We start from the raw sequence: 10,302 nt of genomic DNA, 5'->3' as shown, positions 1-10,302 counted from the left end.
TGTCAATCTTGATATTTCTGTTCTATGTTATTCAATTACAATCGAACACCAACTTCACAAGAATCAACAGTTGTCGTACAATCATCAAAACTTAACGTACACCAAATTCACACGAATCATTAGTAGTCGTACAACCATAAAACTTTAACCCATAAAACCTAACGTACACCAACTTCACCTGAATCATCAGTAGTCGAACAAACATAAAATTTAACGTACACCAAATTCACATGAATCATCAGTAGTCGTACAACCATACAACTTTAACCCATAAACCTTACGTACACCAACTTCACCTGAATCATCAATAATCATACAACCTTAAAACTTTAACCTATCAAACTTAAACGTACACCAACTTCACCTGAATCATTAGTAGTCGTACAAACATAAAATTTAACTTGCACCAAATTCACATACATCATCGGTAGTCGAACAAATATAAAACTTAATACACACCAACTTCACCTGAATCTGTAGTCCTATCAATCATAAAACTTAATGTACATCAACTTCACCTGAATCATCAGTGACTGAAGTTGTACAACCACAAAACGTAACGTACACCAACTTTACCTGAATCATCAGTTGTCGTACAACCATAAAACTTAACGTACAACAACTGTTCCTGTATATTAGTAGTTCTACCAACCATACAAGTTCACTACACCAACTTCTTCTGAATCATCAGTGTTCGTACAACCTTAAAACTTAAGGTACAACAACTGCTCGTGTATATAAGTAGTCCTATATAGCTACAAACCATACAACTTCACGTACACCAACTTCACCTGAATCATCAGTTGTCGTACAACCATAAAATTTAACGTACAACTGCTCCTGTATATTAGTAGTCCTACCAACCACAACACTTAACGTACACCAACTTCACCGGAATCAGTAGTCCTACATGTGTATCAACCATAAAACTTTAACGGACACCAACTTCATTTGAATCTGTAGTCCTACCGATCATAAAACTTAACGTACACTAACTTTACCTGGATCAGTAGTCCTACCAGGAACATATACTGTTCCCATGTCCTCCACACCATAAACCTTAATGTTCAACAACTTAACCTGAATTTGTGGTCATACCAACCATAAATGCTCACGTACAACAACTTCTCGTGAATCAGTAGTCCTACCAACCACACAACAAAATGCAGGTAAAAAGGTCGGACTTCAAATTTCAAGTTTCTAAAAATCTCGAGGAGATGAGATAGGATGGCTAATGAGACAACTATCCAACAGGGTTCAAATGAAGCTGATTTAAGCAGCTATGGATTACCATATGGTCTCCATGTAAATTGTTACTACCTTATTCCTTTATTAAGTACAGCTATGGACTACCATACGGTCTCCATGTGTAAAAGGCACCGAAATGACAAAAATAAAACAATTCAAACGAGAAAACAATTTTAACACTTGCCATTACTGAGTTCTAGGGTAGCAGATTTACGTAATTTTCTTTTAATGTTTTTCGTTTAAACATTCTAGATGAAGGTTACTATCGCTTCGAAGTGCTATTTGCATAGTCTTGTTTATAAATATCCATTTAGTTCAATGAATTTTCACTACAAATTCATATGTATTGCCTATTTCCCAAGTTGAGTTGTCACAATCATGTTTGAACCCGCTAAATACATCTACTTCATTGTTATACTATCATAGCATATTAAATAAATGTTATATAGTTTTTCATGTTTTTATCCGTTTAACTCGTAGACTGTGTTATTGGCTTTTAAATTATTACATGACAATAATGATGATGCTGTATATTTTTGTTCCTATCGTGTTGTTGTATTTGTCTTAATGTTCTATATACTAGTAGTTTGTACACTCTGTTTAAGGCCAAAATGGGGACCTAGCTAAACTGTAAAAATGTCCTGTACCAAGTCAGGAATATGGCCATTGTTATATTATATTTCGTTCCTGTGTGTGTTACAATTTAACGTTGCGTCGTTTGTTTTCTCTAATTTTTGTGCTATTTTCACATTTCCTGACTGGTGTGAGAAAAATATTTCTCCTCACTAGTGAAAAATCTGTTCTCGGCAAATGATTAGTCGAAATTTGATTATGACGTCTAAATGTTTTGTTTTCTTCTGAATTTTCTTATTGTGACGTCATGAAAAAAGGCGACCATGCCTGATGACGTCGCATATAAAGAACACAAATTTCTGAAAATCTTTGAAAAAGAAGGATGAAATTCATTAGAGAAACAGATTCCTACACTATAACTCGTGTATTACGATATTTCTCCACTCTCGACAGTTAAATTTTAGTTATTTAAAGAGCTCGGCAAGCCTCGCGCTTTAAATAATAAAATTTAACTGTCTCGAGTGGAGAAATATCGTAATACACTTGTTGCAGTGTAGGAATCTATATTTCTCTTATTTTTGAGTGTAAATTGACATTGCGATAAGACGTGTCACGGTACTTGTCTATCTCAAATTCATGTATTTGGTTTTGATGTTATATTTGTTATTCTCGTGGGATTTTGTCTGATGCTTGGTCCGTTTCTGTGTGTGTTAGTTACATTGTAGTGTTGTGTCGTTGTTCTCCTCTTATATTTATGCGTTTCCGTCAGCTTTAGTTTGTTACCCCGATTTTGTTTTTTTTCCATGGATTTATGAGTTTGAACAGCGGTATACTACTGTTGCCTTTATTTACCAAATATAACTTATATATATATAAAGTAGCTCTTAATCATAAACTCATCATAGATCCCAAGACTCGAATTTTGTAAGCAAGCCGTGTCATTTGTCTACGAAAAACTCATTAGTGGCGCCCTTTTGAAAAAGTTAAAAGACGAAATAATGTACAAAGTTAACGAAAATTAAGGACCCAAAATTCAAAAAAAAAATAAAAAAATCAAATACAGATAAGTCATGAAAGCCAATCCATAAACATTCGACTGTGTCTTATTTATTTTTATTGCGTGTGTATGACGATCATATTTTGAAATTTAAAACTTGTAATAGTCGGTCTACAATGAACCACATTGAAAGGCAGATCAAGTCCATTAAATAAATTTAAATGAATGAGAAACCGGCTATTAATTTTTTTATGGAAATTGAAACCTAAAATATCTGTGTGGCTCACCTGAGCACATTTATATATCCACGTAGGACATTTCTGGAATAATTGCTGTTAGCTCCATTGACATGAACATCATAGTAATTTTAAGTAAAAAAAATATTTCATGTTCTAGCATCAAAACAAACATAAAATTTCTTGTAAAAACAAATAAATAATGGAACACAGCATTGCCAGTGTGCGCCAGACGCAGTCCGATGAATCTAAAAAAAAAATTATTTTTTTTTCCAACTGTACAGTAATGATTATAATATATGATTATTTGATAATTGTTCAATTTCTAGTTTACATAAGGGAACTATGCAACTTATTTTTGCTAGCCGAAACTTTTGTTAACAATATAAACGTACAATACCTATACTGCTCTCTATATCTGTTTTCTCATGCTGACACCACGGCATTGAGCGTCTGTGACATTGAGAACTTAGAGTTTGCATTATGGCGGGCACAGTATACTGAAAATTGGCATTACAGCGGTTATAATGAATATTGGAACATTAAACACATAAAAATACTCGACATTTTTTCGATTAGACCAGTGATAATTGTCAGGCAACTCGGGGGTGTGCATAAGAAGAGATTTGAAATTTGTTTTATCTTAATTTGTAAAATTTTTTCATAAAGCCGAAGCCATTTCTTGAATTTAAAAAAAAAGAAAGCCCCAACTAACAAGCAACAATAATGTTCTCAATGGCATGGTATAGAGTGAATAAGTGTTTAATGACTGCGCTGAAGAACATGTTATGCCAGACGGTGTCAAAGAAAGTGATCACCACGTGAGGAAATTGTATGGAGAAGGCCTTTTATAATTACATGACTGTATAATGTATTCATATTTTGAAGAACTTGCATTTTAGCACAGGGAACACTGCATTGCTTTCCATACGGTTACGTTTTCATCTGAAAGGATATTATTGTAGCACAAGGAACATCGTATTGCTTTCCATGCGGTTCCGTTTTCATCTGAAAGGATATTATTGTAGCACAAGGAACATCGTATTGCTTTCCATGCGGTTCCGTTTTCATCTGAAAGGATATTATTGTAGCACAAGGAACGTTGTATTGCTTTCCATGCGGTTACGTTTTCATCTGAAAGGATATTATTGTAGCACAAGGAACATTGTATTGCTTTCCATGTGGGTACGTTTTCATCTGAAAGGATATTATTGTAACACAAGGAACATCGTATTGCTTTCCATGCGGTTACGTTTTCATCTGAAAGGATATTATTGTAATATGAAGTGTCAGAAAAATGATTTATTTTTATTGTCCTTTTTTGTAGAACAAACAAATCATAAAACTTAGACACCTGACTCTGTTATATAATTTTGTTTGTAAAATTGAAATACGACCCATGAAGCTTTTATGTTTTGTTTGCCTCTTAACGTTTTTTGTATGCCGATTTAATAGGTACCATAAATAACACTATATACATCATTTCATGTTTATAATCCCTTAAAACAAACAAGTTCCTTAGTTATATAACCAGTCTGGTTCCACTTGGATAGAATAGTTTAAACATATGTATGCATAGTGGATTGGCAAACAAGTTATTGCAACTTACATTAATCCTTGTCCACTTCGCGGGTGCGAGTGCTGCCTTGTAGCGGCATTAGCCTACTCTTTTTGAATTCTACAAAGGCTTTTTTTACGTGCAAGAGATGCGTCTCTCTCTTAACACGGGTAAATAGTGGAGCGGCGGAGAGGACAATTCTAGAAATTTAAATTACCTAAATACCTCATGGGATTTTAATAGCTCATTGGAAAGCTGAAATCCTGTACTTTTTGAAAATATGTGTCGTAAATTTAAAATCTGGTACAATTATACCGAAAATCAAGGTCAAAGGTCATCATTTAAAAAAATCCTTCTTTCATCTAGAGAAACAATACCATTGCTATTTTTCAAAATTAATAAGCTATTCAAATTATATGAGTAGTATTATGTAGAAATGCGTTAGGTTTCATATTTGCACATGACGTCAGAACATTTTATTTAACTTTTTTTTAAGGTAGGCCGTGGTATACAAATTTTAATGCCTAATGAAAAACAGTAACATAATAACCTTGATATTTGACCTCGACAAATAGCATTTCTTGAATACTTTTCAGAGTTAAAAAGTTGTTCATCTGTGTCATCAGCTATGTCGGCTTATACTGCCTGGACATTGTAACAACTATCTACATTTTGACAAAAACATAAATCAGTGCAAGGAAGACCCTGCTCCTTGCAAGCACTTACTGCCTGGCATGTTTTTTCCCCTTACAGGAACAAATTATATATTGTAGAAAGTCTGATGCCATTTGTTCCTCAAAGAAAACTGGCTCTAACTTGTCATTTTGCGCAGTTTTCCAATAAAGGCACATGGGGAGCAATTATTTAGGTTGGCTAGATTTGCCGACAACCAAACTTTGCATTGCCACATTGTACGTAGTACGTGTTGCTTAAATACGGATTCACATGGCGGAAGCTTTATAAGACTTTTATCTTTATTGATAGCAAACTGATGTCTCAGCAAATTTAAATCGTTGAGATATTTCTAAAATTTGTATTTCGAGTCGTATAAAGCAACATCAAGCACTCTAGCAGCAACTACAGCACTATCAACATCATCGTGCGTTAAGACTACAATAATACCGACACGGCTTGTTTTTTTTCTAAAGAGGTTGAATACCGACTCTTAACCGATTCCGAAAAAAATTGGAGTGGAGTCATACCCACCAAAAGCATGAACGACCGGCATAATATATACTACTAAATGGAGTAATTATGTAATTACAATTTAACACCAGGCACTCTGCGAGAGCAGCACATTTTCTCCGAATGTCATGCGAAATATTCATTGATACTGAAGAAAATGTTTAAAAAGACTTTGTCAAGAAGCCAAGTAACAAAACTTATCAAACAGGTTGGCTACATTGCTTCTGATATTTCCAACGATACTTGGTTATTTGCAGGATAATAATCTCCAGATATATAAACAGTTTCCATTTTTTGTCTTAATATTGAGGCTGCTTCATAAAGTACATGCATACCGATTTGTTCGTTGGTTTTGGTGGAGCTACATTTACTTAAGTCGGCTTTTATCTCAAGCATTGATAATTCTGCTAAGATGTGATTCGTTGTCTTAACAGCGTCTCCAATGGAAATATCGCTAGCAAATACAATGCTTGATTTACCTTGTCCTTGTTGAGCAAAAAATTCAATATACCTCTCAAGTTTAGCCTTAAGTTTAGAGAAATTACAGTATGTCTTAAAATTGAGAATCGAAATGGGGAATGTGTCAAAGAGACAACAACCCGACCATAGATAAAACAACAGCAGAAGGTCACTAACAGGTCTTCAATGTAGCGAGACATTCCCGCACCCGGAGGCGTCCTTCAGCTGGCCCCTAAACAAATATATACTAGTTCAGTGATAATGAACGCCATACTAATTTCCGAATTGTACACAAGAAACTAAAATTTAAAAAATACAAGACTAACAAAGGCCAGAGGCTCCTGACTTGGGACAGGCGCAAAAATGCGGCGGGGTTAAACATGTTTATGAGATCTCAACCCTCCTCCTATACCTCTAGCCAATGTAGAAAAGTAAATGCATAACAATACGCACATTTAAAATTCAATTCAAGAGAAGTCCGAGTCTGATGTCAGAAGATGTAACCAAAGAAAATAAACAAAATGACAATAATACATAAATAACAACAGACTACTAGCAGTTAACTGACATGCCAGCTCCAGACTTCAATTAAACTGATTGAAACTTACTTACTTTATCAGGTAAAAAAGACTGATACATTGTCAAAAGTGATGACAAAACAAGAGACTTTTTGTCACGAATATGCTATAATTTAAACTACTGCTAAATGCCAAATCATACGCAGATTGATCAATGGATTTTGGTATATATGCCAAGTATGTGGTCAGACATGCTGCGTGATACACTGCGTTATTGAGCAAATTATCTTGCTCTATTCGATTAATCATTTCATCGTCGCATGCTCTAAAAGCAGCATCTTTAAGATTGACTAAGTTGTATGTAATGTTTTCACCCTTTTATGAGACATTATTTTTGCAAATTATACACTTTGATGTATCGTGATCATTATTTTCAGGCACCAAACAATTAGATAAATCGGAAATAAAATCTGGTGATTCCTTTTCAGCTGAAGAACATGATACTGATTTTAAATTCTGATTGCTTGTATAGCTTTTATAACATGACCTATGGTACCTAAAAACGGGTAATTCACTTGCTGTTTCATTGCAGAATTCATTCAAATAACTGAACAAATCATCACGTCTCTTTGCTGCAGCATTTATCAGACTTTTTCTTTCAGATTCTGTTGTTGTTATTGATATTTCATCAATAACAGAATCGTAGATAATGCATTTGTCAACACAAACTTCCACTTTCCTTTTTTTGGCATCTGGCGGGACCAGTTTTAACGAGATTGTTAAATTGTCCATTTGATTGAATAAAAACAAATCAAACACACATGAAAAACAAACGAACCCTACAATGAAATTCACTTTCCCAGTTAAATTCAACAAAAACGAATAAACAACAATACCAAACAACATAAATTAATCACAAGGCTTCGGAAATTATAAAATGAACAAGAAATATGCTTGAAAATGACTACAAATGACCTTCGCTAAATCGCTGAATTTGGGACTATAACTAGAAACCACAACAATGTCGGTAAATCTGTGACAAATATTCGGACTTGAAATCTGGATAAAAGCAGATATTTAGCCAATACTTATCTTATCAGGAATAAACCAAAAAGTAAATCGGGTGACGGTCGATTGAAGTATTATACGGCGGCTTCACGGTTGTGCCTTTAAAATACACCTATACTGCACGTGCAAATGATGCTAGATGAAAAACGCTGATTTTTAGTGTTATTTTCAACCATTATCAGATGCATTAAGCATTATATCTAGGACTATTTGGAAATGCCCTTACATTGTATAAAGTTTGAGAACAACTGTATTTACCAATTTCATTCACAAATTATTTTTTAAAACGGGTTTGTTGTGAAATTTGACTACCGAATCAGCAGTGGGGTATAATTCGATGCAAGTTAGGTAACGTCAGTAAAGGCTATTTTTAACGTCATTTGTACCACATTGGATATTTGCGACAAATACTTTTCTAAAGCTGAATAATCGATAAACAATTTAAGACCTTAACATTCCATGAGGTATTTAGGTAATTTAAAATCGTTAACTAAGCGACTTTTTCAACATTCATCGCTCCACTAAAACTATGTATCGTCCCTTCATATAAACTATCATCGTTTCTCAAGACCATACTCGCAAATGGTGTCAAGGGAGAGCCCCTGAAATTTTCTCCCTGGAACGGGGATCGAACTAGGAATCTCTGTGTTAGTAGTCCGTTACGCTAACCACTCAACCACGGCTCTCCACTTTGAGGGATTCAGCAGTAATTCACATAGTACATATATTTCAAATTATTTTCGTATAACAATGGATAGAGATAATATTCTTTGATTTCTGTGAGATAAGCAATGCATTCAATAGAGTGTGGTTCTTCGTTTCAAATTATTACTAGCAATGATAGCTAGTTAATTCTGAAATGATTTGATTGATTAATGGTTATTTCGTGTATGTCAGTGTTTATTGATGGAGAAAGCCGGAGTGTCTGGAGAGAACCATCGACCTTTGGTATAGAAAAACTGTCATTCCTCGTCAATTAAGATTGGATTCGAACGCCTTTGCTACGTATGGGTTTCTAAATCACAACCACGGAGAAGACTAGTGATACAGTACATGAACCCCATAGACCACTCACTACCGAGAACACAAGAATCTTATTTATTAGGAAGAACTCAAAGTGTGGTAATGAATTGTACAAGTTCTATACTAGTAAATTCAGTGGTACTCTGCCGTTTTTCAGTCTTTATGAATTGCATTGTTGTGACTACACAAGCCGACATTACGGTATTTGATGATGACACTATTTGTACTCACCACGAACCACTGACCTAGATTAAATATATAATGGATCCCAGAAATGGATTATGATAACAATGCCTAATAACAATTTCTTGGAAATACTTAAGCTTTTCAAATACCCTAAGATGACAACTAAATAAAACAATGGATAGAAATATAAGACAGAGGCTGAATGTTCTCATATCTTCATGTATGGTTGTAGCATAAAGATGTAATTATAAGAATGTAACGCTTCTTTTTAGTAATTGTATATACAGTTGTAAATACAAGAAATGAATTTATGTGCGGTATGCGGCAGGTATTTGAAAGATTGCGCATTAATTTTATAAGGGAGATTTTGTATAAGTTGTATACTATTGCCGTTAACCGGTTTGGCGGTCAGTATAAAAGTAAATTGCACGGGTTTTTAGTTATCGAGGACTGGGTAGTGACCACATACGCGCACGTCATATATATATAGGTAGAAGTTTATTTTCATTTTTTTTTGTTGTATACAAAATATTTGTATTTAAGTTTTATGTAGAACAGTATTTAAATGTGTTGTATTTATTTTGTAGATTATTTTGTTGCAGAACATATTGTCCAAGATTCTGACATCTTGTGTTTTTGATGGGACTTTTATTATTTTAGTTTGATAGACTAAATATGCAGATCAGATACACTTTGTATAAGAAATAAAATTTTAGAGGTGGTCACTGCGCCATTCAGTATCCAAACTTGTGTTTGTTTTATTGACTTTAGAAAGTAAAGGCTAATGTTGAAGTGTAAATAATTGGATGTGCTCAGTTATTTACACATATGTTCAAAATAGATGGAGCATTTTAGCACATAAATACTTTATGTTTGGTTAAACAACGTGCATTAAAACATAAAGCGTTGAACATGCATCAGTGCATAAACGTAATTGGATCAGCTGTGAAAATATTCAATGAACTGAAGAAAAGGTAAACATATATAGAAATCTTATTTAAAAGATTGTAATGTGAAAGGATGTAAGTATCATTCGTAGGCGGCTTTTGAGAGAAGGTTGACTTATTCAACTTACAGAATGTTTGGGGGAAACGCCCTACTATTTTGATATCCTAAGCAGCAAGCCAGAACGACTCACAAATACTAACTCTTTCATGTGATAGATATCTGTAGTCACGTTTTCATTCTGTTGACACTTTCGTCCAGGTATTTTATCAAACATGTAAATATTTCATAAATATGTTATTATAG

This window comes from Mytilus edulis, chromosome 3 (assembly GCF_963676685.1).
Source record: "Mytilus edulis chromosome 3, xbMytEdul2.2, whole genome shotgun sequence".
Lineage (NCBI taxonomy): Eukaryota > Metazoa > Mollusca > Bivalvia > Mytilida > Mytilidae > Mytilus > Mytilus edulis.
This window is presented reverse-complemented; position numbering follows the sequence as displayed.